The sequence below is a fragment of the Pantherophis guttatus genome, chromosome 1, assembly GCF_059756535.1.
Source record: "Pantherophis guttatus breed Tessera chromosome 1, ASM5975653v1, whole genome shotgun sequence".
Classification (NCBI taxonomy): Eukaryota; Metazoa; Chordata; class Lepidosauria; order Squamata; family Colubridae; genus Pantherophis; species Pantherophis guttatus.
Window position 1 is genome coordinate 207,941,432 of NC_142063.1, and position 19,315 is coordinate 207,960,746.

The 19,315-nt window shown below is 40.6% G+C and overlaps 2 long non-coding RNA genes across 2 annotated transcripts in view; one reads left to right on the forward strand and one right to left on the reverse strand.

Moving 5' to 3' along the window:
• The window catches only part of LOC117674264 (uncharacterized), a 180,179-nt gene that overhangs the window by 147,363 nt on the left and 13,501 nt on the right, over nt 1–19,315 (forward strand). The window lies entirely within an intron of this gene.
• LOC117674263 (uncharacterized) lies at nt 9,502–11,961 on the reverse strand. Its single transcript, XR_004593786.3, has 2 exons — nt 11,761–11,961; nt 9,502–9,661 (listed from the first exon to the last, which is right to left on the reverse strand). It is a non-coding gene; the product is annotated as an uncharacterized LOC117674263 (long non-coding RNA).

Here is a 19,315-nt window from a genome sequence, read left to right on the forward strand (position 1 = left end):
GGGGAAAAAAAAAAAACCCATAGCGCAAGCAGCTTGTCCTGTATGATTCCCCCAGAGATGTGTGGGTGGGTTGACTTTGAAAGCCCTAGCGAGAGGCCAACGGCAACTGCAGCTGCTTGTCATAGTATCAGCGTGCCGAGTATGAGCAAATGGCTTGCAGATCCCATTCCTTAAAACAAGTCAACACTGACTTATACTGCCAATAGCTGGAGAAAGTAGCAGGCTTAATATAATTATTTTTCTTACTAGACTTATTAGACTCTCCCCTCCCCCGCCCCCAGTCACATTTGTAATCCGTTGGGTTTTGGATGATGAAGAGTCTGTTCTAGGCTTGGTCAGTCAAGATTAATTGAGTATTGGCACAGTTCCACTGTTCTAAGATTTCTTCTTGCAAAAGGTCATGATTGGTCACAGAGGTTCAGCTATAGTTCTCCCTGTCTCATGGGGATCTGAACAGCAAAAGATGGGACAGATAATGGTAAACTGATAAAGTAATTTCTTAGGAGATCTGAGATGTTACCTCAAGTTCTTGATCTATCTGGTTTAATAGATAGATCAAGAGCTGTCTTTCCTAAGATGATACTCCTTTGGTATATTGACTGAGAGGTATGTCACTTGAAATCCATGACACTGGAGCTCCAGCTGGGGAACAGATCGTTGACAGCAATTTCCCCAAATTTCTGGCAGGAATTTTTCTAGCTTATCTGAAATGGATTTAGGGCATAGTGCATTTTAAACATCTGCTGATCAAGCCTTTGTTGGCCCACTCATGAATACAAGGGAGCTGCAGATGTAGAGGGTTCAGTTTTACATCTTTATTTTACCTCATCGAAGAAAAAAGCTGTGAATAACAACAGAGTGTAAACATTTTGGGAAGTTGGGAATGGGATATGGAAAGAGAACATCAGACATATGTGACAGGCCTATTACCATTTTCTAGTTCTTTTACCTTTTACCTGTAGACTGTACTGCTGAGCTGTAAGAAGGAGCTAGTTTAGTGATAGAAAATTCATATGTTGGGTAGTCAACCATATTGTGTTCTGTTGGCATAGACAGCAAAAAAAATTAGGTAACGGCACCAAACCAATTTTGCCACTGCCATCTAAGCATCTCAGATGCTTAGCATGGGCATACCTTAGGTGGCAGAAATCACAGGGTTGTTGATTAGATTGGGAAATTGGGGGGGGGAGGGGGGCAGAAAAAGGCTATGGACACATCTCAGCAATTGAGTGCAATCTGAGAAAGATTTTACCACTGAGTTGTCCTGCTACTCTAAGTGCTGGTAGAAGCAGTGTCAGACCTGGAAGCCATCTTTTACCTTGCAGGTGATTGGTGGCAGCTGGACCTGAGAGAAACATCCAGTCCATCTCCAATCTCTGTTGATGGAGAGTAAGTCCTTGTTCTATACGAGTATATTTATATAGAGAGGCCGTGTTGGATTATTCATCTCCATGAGTAACAGGAGATAGAGATGTCATGGCCCCATCGGAGCTTGGGTCTGAGGAAGAGGACGAGACAGAGCTAGGGCCAATGGAGGAAGATGGCACAGCCTCTCTGGCCCCGGAGGAATAACTGGAGGAGCAGGACAAGGAAGTCCTGGGTCCCTCAGACCTGGGAAGGATCGCCAGCGAAGGAGAGAGGGTGCAGGATGACTAAGTGAGGGAGAAGGAGAGAGCCGGCAGCAGAGCAGAGGAGAGATGGAGCTCTTGCGATGAGCCTTCCCCCCTCCCAAATGGAGAGGAGGCAGGATCAGTGCAGGGTGACCCGATGACTCAGGAGGAGGGGGCCCTGCCCCTCTTCACAAGGCTCACCTGGGGAATGAAATTTAAAGAGCTGCTGTTGGGAGGGGTGCTTGTTGGGAACAGCCTCATGTGCTGTTACCGATGTCTGGATACTTTGCTGTGCCTTGCCCTGTTTGCCTTGCCCCCTTGTTTGCCTTGCTTGCCTGGCCTGGCTATGTGCGACAAAGTTCTGTTCCGGGTTGTGCTGCAGTCCCAGTGAACTCTTCCTGTGACAAGGAAGAGGACCCAGGACCAAATTCTCTGAACTGTGCTGGTCCTCTGGACTAATAGCAGCCAGGAACTATTGGAGATGCACGTTTAGAGCTTTGCTCCTGGACTTGCAGTGAATGGTGGGACTTTTGGGGGAAAGTTGGACAACAAAAGGGAGTTAAGCCTTCATTCCAGCTGTGTTACTTCCATGCCCAGCCCTGGGTCACCACAGAGGAGAGGTTAAATAAGTGTAGTGGCTAACAGAGGAGATTTGGTATCCACTCAATTCAACAGACACCAGATTGAGGACAGGTGTCATCCAAGTTGCCTGTGTGCACTCAAGCCACAGAATTGTCATGTCATTGTCCTGTATGGGTTAGCCCTGCTGTGGCTTAAACCCAACCACATTAACAAAATGCCTGGTGAGTTTCAGGCTGTGGCTTCTTGTAAAGCTGTACTTCACACGTTTGTAAGATGCAATCAAAACAAAGTGGCACTTTTGATCGAGCGTTGCTTCGTACAATGTTTTCATGTCGAAAAAGTTGAGCCTGCTTTTCGAATAACCAAAACCAGGGGCTGATGTTCATTTTGCTGACTTCATATCCCTTCTGTATCTCGAGAACATCGTGCATATGTGATGCTTGGCTGTATTTCAAATGATTGTGGGTTAAAGGCTCTGTCTTCCTTATTATCGCAGAAGATTTTATAGCTCTGGTTTAAAGCTTCCCCCCCCACCCCCCCATTTAGGCCCCTTTGGCTTCTGCCCTACCAAACAGAACAGGTGATGTACACCCAACTATCTAGTGCATCCCTAACAGGCTGATATGTTTGGACATATTGAACACAGATGGGAAATCAAAGACAGATCAATGCTTGGCAACACTACAAGGGAATATAACTGGTTTCCCCTTTGGGGTTTTGTGATGTCAAGACAATAACAAATGTGGATGTCAAGTGGTGTTTAATATATTTATATTTGCAGTAAGATAATATAAATAATATTTTTAGCTATGAAAGTATGCCAACATCGTCTTTTCTGGAATGTGTGTGGGATCTTACTGGGGGGAAAAGCCTCCACATAAAACTATATGCCAATCTGTGAAAACCCCCGACAGGGAAAGCCAACTATCACTGTAGGTAGAAAGGAGCAAGAGTGCACACACATGGTTAGCATATAAATTGTTACACAAAACAATCTTCAGGGCAGTTCTCTTTTGAATATTAAGCTCCATCTCCATAAGTGAAGCTGCATATATTCAGAGGTGGGATTCAGCCGGTTCTGTCTGGTTTGGGAGAACCGGTAGTGGCGACTGCGGGGGGCTCTGCCCACCCGCCCAGACGTAATGCACAAGCAAAGAGCATGGACATGCACTCACATTTGCGAACCAGTAGGGAAGGTAAGTGAATCCCACCTCTGCATATATTGTCCTGTTTGGTGAGGTTCCTCTGAATGCCTCTAGCTGCTCAGCGATACACAGTGAGAGGTAATAATAACAATAATAAAAATACTTTATTGATTGGCTATTAGGCTGTATCTGAATACAAAATATAAGATACAGAATAGTAAAAACCATGTGTTACCAAATAGAGTAAAACGGCATAAACAAAAGAAAATGCAAATCATATTTCTGAGTCACTCCTACAATTTACTCCAGTCAGATTCACATATGCAGTTCACGATGGTACTGTTTTGCTCAGATAAAGGGCTGTGTTATGTGTAATTCTGACCTCACAGGAGTTGTTTTAATGTAAAGATATGAACAGGGTGTTCATCTAATGTGCAGTCCAAGAGTTGATCTCTTTCTTATACAGCTGGCATTCAAATCATATATGGGCTCTGTCCTCCATTTCCAGGGCTCTTCAAATATATTTCTATAAGAAACTCAGTTAAATCTTCTGTATTTAACCATTGTGTCACACAGCATGGGGGATAGAGGGAACTGAAGCAGTGGTGAAATTCAAATTTTTTTACTACTGGTTCTGTGGGCATGGCTTGCTGGGTGTGGTGTGGCTTGGTGGGAGTGGCAGGGGAAGGATACTGCAAAATCTCCATTTCCACTCCACTCCAGGGGAAAGATATTGCAAAATCTCCATTCCCACCCCACTCCTGGGGCCAGCCAGAGGTGGTATTTGCCGGTTCTCTGAACTACTCAAAATTTCCGCTACCGGTTCTCCAGAACCTGTCAGAACCTGCTAAATTTCACCCCTGAACTGAAGATAGACAGAACTGGATGTATTCTCCAAATTGTTGGTTTAGTGAAATTATAAAGCCGATTCTTTTTTTTTTTCCCCCAAGGGACAATTACTTCACCCATTCTAGAAAGGAGCTTGAAGTAGGTACTTAGATTAGCTCTTCTTTGAGCTAAGCTTTAAAGATTTAGAATACTGCAACTTGTACTTTTTGATAGCTTCCTGACAAAAGCTTTTCTAAAACCAGCAATTCCAACCGATGAACTGTAAGTCTACTGCAGCATTATTACGGGAAGTGTCCCATAAAATTAAATTTCTGATTGGTTATGGATAGCCATCTGCAGGATCTATACCTTGAGATATAATCCCTAAGAGCCAATTTTCAAATATACGTTGGTCATGTCATGCCTGCAATGTCAGATTATGATCTGCCTGTATAAATATTTAACTGTGTGGCGAGAGAGAAGTTCCCTGAGGATGGGCTCCAGCATGAGTCCGAAAGCTTGGAAAACTAAACCTCTGGTCCCGTTGATCAACCCTGAATGAATCCTGTCGATATTTGCAGTGTCTCACAGTCACGTGACCACATTTTGTGATAACTTTTGCTGAAACTTCCAGCTTTTGGCAAATCTGCACCATAGCAAACAATGGATTCACTGAACAACCATGGTATTCATTGAACAATCCCTGCATTCCCCTTAACATCTGCCACAAAAAAGGTAATAAAATCAGGTCAAGTGATTTGCAACCCCCTTGACATGCGACTATAATGGACAGGCTCCATTACAGTTGTATGTTAAGGACCACCTATACATCTTTCATTTACCATCCTACCTTTGGGCAGATTCCCTTTGTGCAAAAGTCCTCCATTATTCGGTTTGATTTTTTTTTTTCCAGATTTGCCAACATGAGAGAAACTACTGAGTCTGCAAATGTCATTTAGTTCTCTCAAAAGAAAAACAAACTACAACTACCCTAATTTTTTTTAAAAAAATAGAATTTAAGGAATGGCCGCATAAGTCTTGGATTAACTGCTGTGTTTCAGTCCGAAATTCCTGTTTCTTTTTCAGTGTTGCCTTCTGTTTGTCTTTCAATCCAAGATGGCTGCTATTTTTTCCACAGCTTTTGATGTTCATGGCTAAGTACAGGTCTGTTTCCCTCAGCCTAACCAGGATGGCAATCTCATACTTAGAATGCATTTTTTTAGACTGCTACTAGTTTGAGCGATATTTGGTGAAAATACACTCTCAGAAACTTATTTCTGGATTTATTTCTGGAAACTTATTTTGTATTTATTGAGCACAATGTCTCTCAATATCACAGTAATTTACAGGAAGAACTTGTCTTTGATTGTTTGATTGAATCATAACCTATCACGAAGCATTTCAACCTCCAATGCCACCATCCTGGGCTGCTGTTTTAAGTTGTCAAAAGTTTTCTTTTTAATGAGAGTAATTAAAGGGACACCTGTTTGGACTGATATACCCAGTGCTATGTCAATATTTCCATTGATTCAATTTATTACCCAGCTGTGAAAACTCATTTTAGCCCAAAATGTTGTGTAAAATAGCTAAAATTCAAAAAGAGGGATGGAGGGAAAAGCCAGTCAGAGTCTGACATCGTAAGATACCAAAGGGCAAAAGGAGTTAGATGAAACAAGTTAATTCTGCTAACTTCATTCTGTTCTGCAATATACCGTATTTTTCGGAGTATAAGATGCACCTTTCCCCCCCTAAAAGGGGGTAAAAATTTAGGTGTGTCTTATACACCGAATGTAGCCCCACCCATCCACAGGCCCCCACCCTTGGCCTCTGCCTCACAGCAGTTACCTCCTTGCAAGCAAACAGCAAGAAAAAACTGTTCCTTTCAGCTTCAGCACAGCCTAATTAGCACAAATTGATTGGATGGTTTCCCGACTCTCAGCTGATTTGCTCTCAGCTGTTTTGCACAGGGTTCTGCTTCTTGCTGCAAAGAGGTAAATAGCTGGAGCAGATTTTTTCCCCCTTGTGCTAATCAAGCTATGCTGAAAATGAAAATGAAAGTAAAGCAGGTTGTTTGCTGTTTGCTGCAACGAGGCAAAATTGCTCAGAGGCAGAGGGAGATTTCTTTTTCTTCTTTTCCTCACCAAAAAAGGTAGGTGTGCCTTATACTCTGGTGCGTCTTATACTCCGGTGCGTCTTATACTCCAAAAAATACAGTAATTGTTATATATATTCTCTATCAGACCCCTGACCTGATGTTCTAGGACTTCAACTGCAACAGATGGAAATGTTCGGAAATGCAATTTGCCACTGATGTAGAAAAGGGATGGCGGGGGAGAGAGAAACTCTCTCACAGAGGAAAATGTCTTTGGGGAATTAGAATTTCAATTTCAACATTCTGTTGGAAGGGAAAACTGTTTTCCTTTTGGTTTTGGACTAATGATTTTGGCTTCCCTTAAAGATTATAGCCTTGTGCCCACCCCAACCCCCAGCAAGTACCACAAGAGTGGTTTACCAACAAGATAAACAGAAAACCTGAATCCAGCTCTTTCTGTTTCCGGTTCTGAATAGTTTGTTAGTGGCTATCTAGGATCTAAGGAAATCATGGGTTTGGGAATATATACTGTATATATTATTGGACTGGCATTATAAATGTGTCTATTTGGACTGGGCATAGATGCTTGTTTTGAACAATGTTTGCAGTTCAAGAAGAAGTCGAGGACTGCAAGGATGGTGTGCCCTTCTATTCTATATTTAATAAGGCCCAATTCAGTCTGAATATAGCTCGGGTATTAATGATAGCTCTTTTGGAAGTAAATTGCATATTTGAATACCGTATCTAACTTGCAGTTTTATTCTTTGGGATGAATCTATTCCTGCCCTGGTGCTCCATTATTTTTGATATTATTTTTATGATATTTAGTATTCAAGACATTGTTTTTCTGGTCACTTCCTACAGTGTGATAGCACTATCATTTTGCTATCTATTATGTGCAGAAAACAAATTTGGATAAATAACGCAGGATGAATTTTAAGCACTTCCATGAGAATTGAGGTGTTTTATACAGGGGAAATGTCCATATTTTCTGACTGTAACGCTCAACACAAAATGGGTGAAATAGGGCAAGCCTGTTTCATCTGGAGTCAAAAAATATAAGATATATGAAAAGTGTGATCCATAACTTTTCAAATGAATAATAATACGGTTATTCAGCAGAGATGCCTGAAGCTGAGTATCATGCATTTAGCAGAAAAATGAAAAGCATTTTTTTGGGAAAAAAAAGAATTATTCACTTATTTTCTGCACGTAATAGATAGCAACCTGATAGTGCTACTGCACTATAGGAAGTGACCAGAAAAACAATGTCTTGAATACTAAATATCATAAAAATATGGTGCTCTTTAAAGGCATTTATTTAACTATATTTATGTGAATTTTTTTTAAAAAAATGTTTTGCTGGATCAAACAAAGGTTCTTTCATTGTCCTCCTACCCAGAGTCTGTTTGGAGTTCTGCAGCAGCAAAATTCAATCAATCAATCAATCAATTCTAGATGCCATCAACTCTGAGCTATTACCTTATTTCCTGCTGGAAGAAAAAGAAGAGCAAAGGAGTCCTACAGATGGCCTGGAATATGGCATCCATCATCCATCTTGGGCCGAGGCAGTGACATTGAAGAGTGTCCATAACAAACCGCAAAGGCTCCAAATTGATGACATCCATAAAATGATTTATTTATTTATTTATTTAGCATATGGCATGAAATGTCAGGGAAATGTACATGCTAGACACACAATGCAATCCTGATGACCTAAATCGCTAGTTCATTCTGTTCAGTGCTTGCACGCCAGCCTTGGTGCATTGTGAGAGGGGTGAACTAGACTATACCAGCTGACACCAGCGATGGCTCTTCCAGGCTCCTCTGACAGCCTGGCCTCATCTCACATTTAGCCAAGTCCAGTTCCGGCTTCCGCTCTCCATGCACACAAACTCAGAAAATGATGTCATCCTAACAAATACCTACCATTGTATACAGTGGTGGGTTTCAAAAATTTTTACTACCAGTTCTGTGGGTGTGGCTTGGTGGGCGTGGCATGGCTTGGTGGGTGTGGCTTGGTGGGCATTGCAGGGAAAGGATACTGTAAAATCTCCATTCCCACCCCACTCCAGGGGAAGGTTACTGCAAAATCCCCATTTCCTACCGATCAGCTGGGACTTGGGAGGCAGAGAACAGATGGCAGTGGGGCCAGTCAGAATTTTTACTACCAGTTCTCCGAACTACTCAAAATTTCCACTACCGGTTCTCCAGAACTGGTCAGAACCTGATGAAACCCACCTCTGATTGTATATCTATGTAAACTATGACATTTGCGTGAAGATGTTATCATGCATTTATGATCACTTGCCACTTCTGTCACCTCCATGGAAACCCATGATGAAATCTTTGATGCTGTGTGGGCTCCTTTTATATGGTGTAGCTATCACTAACACAGTTCCGACTACTGGAAATGGAAAGGAAGTATTTCCCCCTCTCCTTCCCCAAGAATAGTTTGTTGCTATCAAGCAAATTTTCAATAAAAGCGAAGAAGGAAGGGAGGGAGGGAGGGTTTTTTCAGCTCAATTGTAAAACACAAGAAACCATTCCAAAATATTACATCTCTCTCCAAATGTATCATGTTATGATGAAGGTACTCTTAAGGACCAATTTGGACATTTACACACACAGAGAACCCTAGAATGATACCAGATCTTATGGGACATTACCATTAAAATGTAGAACTTAAATTGAGCTCAGAAACTTATGAATAAATACTCTTCCCTTGGAATTGCTAATATTACAGAGAGGTGGGGTGGCTTACTAATGTAAAGAAAAGTTCAAAAATCTGATTTCACCATGATGTACTGTCAAAAGGTAGTGTCTAAGAATGTGAACTGAATGTGTGGTTTAGCTTTGATCTCAAATTGGGGGGAACGAATGAGTAGGTTAGACATGCTAAAAACCTACCAAACAATTTTGAAGGCAGCTTCATTCCGGGTTTTTCTCAGCTGCAACTTGTTAACCTTTTCAAGGGAGTTTACTAAAATGTGATTGCCAGACTGCAAATCTCTGGTGATCGCCTTTCGAGCCGTTCTTATTTCCAGTAGTATATTCTTTTAATGACATTGGGATTGTAAATTATACTGACCATGAAGAAGGTAACGAGAGAGAAGGAAACATTAACATTCGAACATCATTTTTTGGCTATGCATACTGAGTAAGCTTTCTTATGTATAATTATTTTGTGACCACCAACTCATCAGCCTGAAGATTCCAGATGAAATGAGGAATGTCAACACAATTTGCATAATCCCACATTTTATTGGCTTGGCTGATGTTCAGGAAATTGTGCAGCACTTGTGATCTTTCATTTGGTTATGTTTTGCTGCTATCATTTCCAAATTATATTTCAGTTCATGATGACATCTGGAATTTCTGGCTCAAAGCAAGATAGAAGTGACCTAAAGTTGAACCAAATATTTTTGATTATATTTGAAATAAATAAGCAAGCACCTAACTCACTACGATACTTCTATGCCCAGTTTCTTGGCAATGAGCCTCACTGATTTATATAGGACTCATCTTTCAATAGATTAGATTGTACAATCCATGCAGGACATTTCAATTGTTTTGCTCTAATAATAGCTGCTGATAGAGAGGAGACTGAGTGGTCTAATCAATTAAAGATAATCAATAAATTTTCTTCTCCAGGTAGACTCTTTGGATAAAAATTCAGAAAGTGACATTCAATTATGGCTTAAAGGCCCTTTTCCTGAACTCTCCCTCTTTTTCCCTCAGCATAATTTTCTTATTTTTGTTTATTAACTGCCAAGTAATAATATGCTGTCTTCTTTAGAATGCAAAGAAGTGAACAAAACAGACTGCAGTGGAAAACAGCTTTAAATCTGCTTGAAGTGAGTCCCAAGAGTATCTTGTTATTTTCATCCTTGTTTCTAAATGGATGTCATTAAGTCCAAATAAAAAAATTCTAATATACTGCCTTTCATATCATAAATTTATGTATTTTCTACTTCTTAATTTATTTTTAAACAGTATACATGGCTTCTGCCCTCACTTCAAACTATTTTCTACACCACAGCTCTAAGTACTATTTTCATTTATTTCTGTGCAACTTTTCCAAACTCAAGAACAAAAAAAACCCTCAAATGTATACTTGGCATTTATTTAATTATACATTTTACTATCCACCCCAATCGAGAAGGAGACTGAGTAGTGTACAATATATAAAACATCTTAATAAAGTAGTATAAAGAAAGGAGGAGAAGGAGAAGAATATAACAATATTAAGATTAAGTTTAGGGTCCGGACGGAGGGAAGTTGATCAAAAATATACATGAGATTTTCTGACATTTTTGTCAGGGAAGGGAAGGGAAGGGAAGGGAAGGGAAGGGAAGGGAAGGGAAGGGAAGGGAAGGGAAGGGAAGGGAAGGGAAGGGAAGGGAAGGAAAGGGAAGGGAAGGAGAAGGCGGAAGGCGGAAAGGAAGTTTCCACTCTATTCTTCATCTCAGCCTTGCAGCAAAACAGACATTCAAATCTCCCTTCCCAATACAATGAGATTCTCTGGGAAACAAGAATCTTAGGCTGTTGGTTTGAGCTCCGAGCTTGGCAATTTGGTTGCAAATGTTTTGTCACCATTCGAGGAGTCATCTTCAGTGCATTTTGAATGGTGCGTTTTGAATTGACAATCAGGAATTTTGTCAGTGACAACCAGTATGGCTTAGCTTTCAAAGCATCTTCCTGCCAGTGGAGGAAAAGGTAAGATCTCCCTCTGCCTGGCTAGGTGACTCAGTGGCTAAGACACCAAGCTTGTCCATCAGAAAGATCGGCAGTTTGGCAGTTTGAATCCCTAGTATAGGTCTCCTGCGTGAGCAGGGGGTTGGACTAGATGACCTCCAAGGTCCCTTCCAACTCTGTTACTTACTGATTCAGCAGGAAGAGATCCCCATCTCCTCCACTGGACAAACAGCTGTCTGGCAGGCTGGGAGCAGCCCAACTATTTGGGGAGGAAGATAGGCATGGGACTCTTTTCCCAATATCCCTTTCCTTCCATCCGTGGGGGCTTTGGGGCTGAGAGTTCCTTGGGCACCTATGTGGACCTCATGGACCCCAAGGCCTGTCATTTGCACATATACACTCTAGCCCATGGTTTCATGTTCTCTCAACAAGCAATCGGTGTTAAACACTTTTGAGTAGTCCTGCTGGGATGCATTGTATTCATGTGAGCTGTTTTTTGAATCTTTTGCTCGGTTTCCCAGTGGCAAATAATATGGAAGGAATCAATCTTCCATGTTCCTAGTGGAAAATAAGCTGTTTTGATACAAAAGAAACCAAACTGAAACACCTGCTTGTGCGCACATACCAAACACGCCTGTATGTTCCTCCGTTGTGTGCAGATGCACACAAATAGAGTGTCTTCCATTTATCATTGCTGTCTAAGGCATTCCAAATCCGTTGCTGCTCTGGAATGCAGCTATTCTTCATGATGTCTTTTAAAGCATAAAACATTTTAAAGCTGAAAGTCTTTCACAGCATACTTTACCTCATCCGTCATCACCCCAAACATTTTCAGAGTCTCCAGTCTTTCTGATTGTGAGTGACTTCTTGTATAACAAAAGCCGGAAGGTAAAATAACTCTTGAGTCTTTGTTCTCCTTTGACATAATTAGATGCTACTGTGCCTCCTTTCTTAGCACACTTCTCAGAAGATTTATGAAGTATTTAGAAAACCTCTCTCATTTCTTCATGGCTCCTGAACTAAGTGGCTCCTCAGCCAAAAAGTGACTTTCAATCTAACCTACTGTTACCTCACAGGATGATTGCGTGATCAAAATTACCACAGCACAGTTGCAAACCAGTGGCACCTGTTCAACTTCCACATTGAACATCATAGTCTCCAGCTAAGAGAGAGGAGTAAATTTTAATTCTCCTTTCTCATTCAAAATATCTTTATAGGTGACAGCTCCCCCTCGTTTGTCCTTATAACTACATCAAAAAATCTCTCCACTAGTCTCCCAGCTAACAAAACCAACAAGAATACTGGGCATCTGGAAAAGCTGAAACATTATACATTGGTGTGTGGGAACTGGATATATCATTCCTCTTAAATCCCAGCAGAAACCTACATGTGGGTATTGTAAAAGATAGAATGGCCCATATGTGGGTAGGACAAATTGAGGAAATAAGAGTGATCACAGCAAAATGTGAACTGGCCCACAAGAAACCCATCTGGATATACTAATCTCCTTTGTTCCCACTATCATTTTCCCAAATTCTCATCCCTTAGAGTCACTTAAATGTAATGTGAAGTTACCGGAAATCACCAGCAAGTCAGGAGAGCTTGGGGTGATCCTAAAAGCGTTTGGAGTTTACTGGATGTGCTTTAGAAACATCCCCTTAATATACAAAAATACCATTGTATATAATACAAATTAGCTCAATAAGGTTTGGACTGTGGTTTGCTAGTCTCGCCTTCAGAAGAGTCACATTAGACAGATATCTTAAAGCTAACAATTTATTATTTTAGCCTTCCAAAAAAAAAAAAAATCAAAATGGAGAGAGAATGGTGACGACCATAAACATAAGCCTACTGAATTTACCGATAAAGATTTTGTCTAAGAATGTTGTGCAGACATTGGAAAGTGTTATAGCCTGCGAAGTAGGGGTGAAATCCAGCAGGTTCTAACAGGTTCTGGAGAACTGGTAGTGGAAATTTTGAGTAGTTCAGAGAACTGGCAAATACCACCTCTGGCTGGCCCCAGAGTGGGGTGGGAAGGAGATTTTGCAATATCCTTCCCCTGCCACACCCATCAAGCCACGCCCACAGAACAGGAAAAATAGGGAAAATTTTTGAATTTCACCCCTGCTGCAAAGTAAAGCAAAAGCTGTTTGGAGATTTTATGAGATGATGACACCGCTCTGCCCCTCCCTCTATTTGTCAAGAGAAAAAAGAAAGTGGGGAAAAACAGGTGGATAGTTAGACACAAACATTGCTGTATATCTAGTGCAAGGTTTCCAAACCCTGGCAACTTTTTAGACTTGTAGATGTGTAGACTTGTAGACGTCAACTCCCAGAATTTCCCAACCAGCTGGGGAAACCATGATCTAGTGGAATAACTGATTTTTTGAATAGGATGACTACAACTTCTGTTTGAATATGTCCTGAAAGATGATCCAATTCAAGTCCAGTTTATACAACGAGCAAAATAAAGAGCAAAATAGGCCCTTAGCTTGCACCTCAATGACATTCAGTATGAACTACGGAAGTCACCCTAAATTATGTTGCATTAAACCTAGAGTAGTTCTTTCTTATTTTATATCTACGTCCATGCACATATTATGCAAATCTGCATTTTTCCTGAAGTAATACGTTCCTTTCATATTGGCACATCTTAACATCTGGGCTGAGACCTCCCACTGCTCTAATTTGAGGCCAGCCTTCCCTCATCCAACCCTCCAGATGTGTTGGGATTGCAGGCTTCAGCCTTCTAGCCAAATATACAGGCTTCCAGTGCAAAATTTACTAGGACTAAAAATCAGAGGGTTGACTTTACTAAGTTTATCTGCCCCTTGAGCTCTCATCTGGATATCTAAGCAAATCATGGAGAACTCAACAATGACTGTTTGGGGTGTTTGCCAAGATCCTTTTCAGGATCCCACCAAATAGTGTGGCCTAGCCCCTCCAACCAGTTGTCTGAACACAGGACTTACATATGAATTCTTGCTTGACATGAAAGAGTCCAGTTTACAGTGAAGATAGACTCCCTGAAGCAGAGTTTCTAACATGTTTAAACTGGTGTGCTGAGGGCTTTGCAGACATCAAAAAGATGCCCATGAGAGCATTTGTTTTAAACCATTTCAGAAGAGGCATTTTCTCACAACCATTTTTAGGACATGTTCTGAGAAAAATGTTTTTTCTGCACACAAGGAGAAAGAAACAGTGAGAAAGTAAAAATGCAACAATGATATTTAGATTTAGAGTTGTGAGATGAACAGGTTCCAAGCAGATCTTGGCTTTGCTGTCAAATTCCTGATAGGTTTGCCCATAATGTAGCCAACTTTAAAAAAAAATAGTTTAGGCAGAAAAGAGAAAGAAATCAGTATGAATGGAACATTGAGGCCTGATCTAAGAAAAGTCCAAAACTTGCAAGACCTGTTTGTTTCTGTGCCTGAAAAATTAAGATCAGGTTTATCTGAAGGTTGTTAGAATCTCCTTTTTCCTGTGTGATCCTAGCCCAGCATTGTGTAAAATCTGGCAGATTTATATGCCACATTTTCCCATGATTTTGACACGAAACCAGATAAAAGTTGGCTGTTTTTCCAGTGTGCCTCACCGTGGGATTTTGCCTTTATTTGGACCTGAATCTTAGAACATAACTCATGGTCTGGGAAAAGAAATTTTGCTACACAAAAGGAAGCAGTTGCCACAGAAATGAGGGCTTTGCCTGCCATGGTTGATCTTTAAAGTCTTCAAATGATTTTTAAAAATGTTTTAAGGAACCAATGGTAAATACCATCCCTGATTGGCCCCGCCCCCATCTATTCTCTGCCTCCCGAGTTCCAGCTGATTGGGAGGAAATGGGGATTTTGCAGTAACCTTCCCCTGGAGTGGGGTGGGAATGGAGATTTTACAGTATCCTTCCCCTGCCATGCCCACCAAGGCACGCCCACCAAGCCATGCCACACCCACCAAGCCACACCCACAGAATCGGTAGTAAAAAAATTTGAAACCCACCATTGAGGTGCTGGTCTAGAAATCAAGAGATGGTGAGTTTTTCTTCTGTTTTAGGTATGAAAGCCACTGAGTGACTTTAGGCCAGCCATTCCTCAGCTCAGCCTACCTCTCAGAGGAGTTGTCACTGTGGGGAAATTAGGAGGAGGGAGGAGCATTAGGTATTGTTGCTGCCTTGAGTTACTTATAAAGTAATAAAGGTGGAATACAAATCTACAAAATGAATAAAAAATAAAAGCAAGAGGGGAAAAATGGCAGCTACATAACACGGATAGAGAGCAGACTCAGGAAGACTGGTGAATAAGGATATGGATGGCTCTGAGAAACTCTTTAGAGATTGGGGGCCAAACATAAGGATATTGCAACAAGCAGGCAAATTTCAAGGGGCATAATAGGAGTCAATGAGGGTAATAAGATTTAGCTTTCTGGAGCAAGGGACTCAGCAGTTTTAAATAATAAAATGAGTAAGGATTTGGAGTCCAGAAGACCTAGAATTGTAACAGGAAAGTGTTTATTCAGATATCAAAGTGTGGTGATGCAAACTGGAGGCAAAGGGGAATTTGATCTCTGGAAAGAATATATGCCTTTTAGAAGCAGGAAAAAAAACCTAGCATAAAATCACATTGTCATAAAGAAATCTCTAAAACAATGAAACAATTTCATAAATTATAAAAAAAAAAACAACCTGAAACCACACCAAGCAGTGGTGGGTTGCTACTGGTTCGCCCCGGATCGGGCGAATCAGTAGCGGTGGCGGTAGGAGGCTCCACCCACCCGCCTGGATGCTTCTGTGCATGCACAGAAGCTTCTGTGCATGCACAGAAGTGTTGCGAGCGTGTGCAAGTGTACACATGGACAAGTGAACCAGTAGCAAACTAAATTGAAACCCACTACTGACACCAAGTCATATCAACATGTTGCACCCACCCCGCAATGGAAGGAAAATAAAGACTTTTTAATGTTTGTTAGATGATGAAGAGAATTTTGAATTGTGAGCTGTCCAGAGCCCTTTGCAGAGGTGGCAGCTATAGAAATCAATAAATAAAATTAGAGAGGTCAATTACTACTAGAGGTGGAGGACAAACACCAAACCTCTCTCTGAATTGATACTTTGGGTGTCTTAGTGACAACAATTGAATTCTAAACCTTATTGATCAATGGAAGATAAAAAAAATAAATCACCTCTTTCTGTTCTCAGGTTTCTTGATTTGTTGATTTTAAATTGCTTGTTTCATAATCAAAACTTGGCTCATGTCTGGAATAAAGGCCAGAGGACTGGTAAGTATCCAATTTACACTAATTTCCAGAAGGCATCCAGAGAATTCAGGAAACTGCAGGCTGCTCTTTCTCACAAAACATTGCATTCTTTGAGAATATCATTTTTTAAAAAAATTATTGCAACTTTCCTTTAGAAGATCTAGGCAGGATCTCTCCAGTTTGAGCAGAGAAAAGAATAACTTCTTATTTTCCTAGCAGAAATAGGAAAACCAGACAATTAGCTTGATTTTGAACTCCACTCTCTGAGACACCTGTAGGCCTAGACATGGTAGATTGAATGAGTGTAACTGCTCCAAAGTACTTTTGCATGCTCTTAAGAGGTAGGAGTTGTTGAATCTGAATACTCTAACCACTATCCAGCATGTAGATAAGGATGGTCTACTGTTTATTTGAACATTCAAAAGGGCTTTTAACTAAGGCTCTGAGCAAACTCAGCAATCATGAAAGAAGACACAAAACTTCACATAGGTGGGAAACTGGTTAATGAACACAAGCAGAGAATAGTACTAAACGAAAAGGTCTCAGAAAGTTAGAAAGGAGAGAATAAACACTGGGCTCAGTCATTAAGATGGAGCTTTGTCAACCTGATAATAAATGATTTAAAATCAAAGGTGGGCTGATGGTCAGGTTTGTTTATATAGGAAGGGCAAATTATAAGGGTGGATCAAATACAAGAGATAGAGAAAAGCCCTTAATAAGCAGGTGAATTAACGATTAAATTACAAATGTAGCTCAGTGTAACTAGGCTACTGCACACTACGGCAAAAACATCCTAAACATTGTATGTACCCTGGTTAGAGGACTATTGGAGATGCAATAGACAACTCCATGAAAATCAAATGTGATTTCAATGATGTGAAAAGACATTAAGAAAGAAATAAAAGAATGAAACTGACATGACTATTGTACAGTATCATTTTTAAAAAAATAACTGTAGTGGACCTGATTAAACCCTGTATAGGACACCACTAAGAGTTCAGAGTTGTAGAAGAGAGTGGGAAATCATAAAATTGAGAGGCAGTTTGGTTTAAATGGTTAAAGCACCAGACAGTAAACCAAGAGTTCTAGTCCTACCTCAGGCATGAAAGTTGGCCAGGTGACTTAAGCCAGTCACTTTCTCTCAGCCCAGCCCACCTCACAGGGTTGTTGTTATGGGAAAAATAGGAGGAAAAAGGAGTATTAGGTTTGTTTGCTGCCTTATTAATTTCACACATGGCTTCTCCATTTTCGCTTTCTGTTTGTAAAATAAATGATGACATGATATAATATGCCATGTGTTGTTGTTCAGCTGAGATTGTATTTACCTACTTTTAAGAACTGCTAAGGACCAGATGATTTTTACTATGTCCTGATATGTAAAACCATACAATGTGGACTGCTATCTACTGAATGAATACTATATTGAATACTATATTCACTGAGTCTCAAAATGTATACAGGTGGTCCATGTTTAACAACCACTCATTTAGTGACCCTTCAAATTTCTGATAGTACTGAATGAGTGGTAGTTACAATTGACCCACTAAATTCCGGACGGTGCAGCACCTCTGCAGTCACATGATTGCAATCCAGGCCCTTGGCAACCGGCCCAGATTTCCAACAGTTGCAGTGTCCCACTGTCACAATTGGCAACCTTACCTGCTGACTTCCCACAAGCACCAAAGTAAAAACCAGGAGTCCATGAATTCTAGTTCTGCCTTAGTCATGAGAGGCAGCTGGGTGACTTTGAGCCAGTCACTCTCTCTCAGTCCAACCCACCTCACAGAGTTGTTGTTGTGGGGAAAATAGGAAGAGAAAGGAGTATTTGGGGCTTCACCAGCTTGAGTTATTTATAAAAACAGGATAAAAATAAATAAAATCAATCAATAAATCACGGCCTCTATATTTTGCCCTCTTTGGAAATCAGATTCCATGCACCACTTGGGTAAAGTAGTTAACTGCCAGCACATGCTCATTCTCCTGGCAAAAGAAACATTTCAAAATTTAGAAGGCAGGAAGAAATTCTTTATCTATCTTGCTCTGTTATGAGATATTTTTTTTAAAAGAAAAGATTTTAGTCTGCTTGTTTCTTCTTTAAAGCAGGACTCATCCAACGCTGGGGGTTGCAGGGAGAGGAGGGGAGAAATGTCAGGAATATGTGTTGTCTGGAAATCAAGCATTATCAAAAACACAACAAAACAAGGACAAGTGGTATTTTTGCTTTTCACCCAAATGCTTGTCATCACCCTAGCAGCTCAATATAGGCATTGCAAAGTTAAAAAAAAATTCTTCTTAACAGAAAGGCTGGATAGAGGCATAATGTGCCAAATGGAAGGCCCCCGAGTGCTATCAAGATTTTATCTCCATTTTCCTTCACTAGTGCCATCAAGTGCTCTGAGCTCAGGGCTCCCTGGCGGCATCATACTGAGTGTCTCTGGCAAGACTCTTGACTATGATGGAGTATCCTCATCTTCTAGCCCAAGCTAGAGTATCACATTCACCTCCATTTTTTGCCGCAACAATTAATATTCATTAACTAAAAGAAAAGGTGTTTCCATTGTGTTTGGCAGTCTAATAAGCAGAGACATGAAGGCCTTAGACTACAGCAGAGCTGGGATTGGTCAGACTGGAGAAATGTAATCTATTGTGCTCTATTTTTCTTGGCATCGAGGCTTATTTTTAGTATGCAGCCCATTCCAATTTTTTTTTAAAAAAAATGCTGGGCATTGCAATTTGTGGTTTATATATTCTGACATGTCAGGACCAAATATCAGTGACTGTGAATCTATGCGCAACTATAACTAAATGCCCTTTATATTGTGGGCCTTGCATCATGGCTGGCTACGTCCCTTTCTCAGCTCTCTTCCAAATATGACCTCTTCTGATCATCTGAGACTCTTTAGAGCTTTCTCTACAGGTTTTTAAATAAACGTGATATGGAACGAATGGAGTGCAGACTTTCTAAATGCAGACATTCTGTTACTTCTTTCTCTATATATTCCTACTCTGTTATTATTCTGTACATGGAATTCCTATTGTGTGTGGGTCTGTGAGTGAGAGAAATATAAAAAAAAAATGTTTTCAAACAATTTCTGAAAATATCGCCAAGG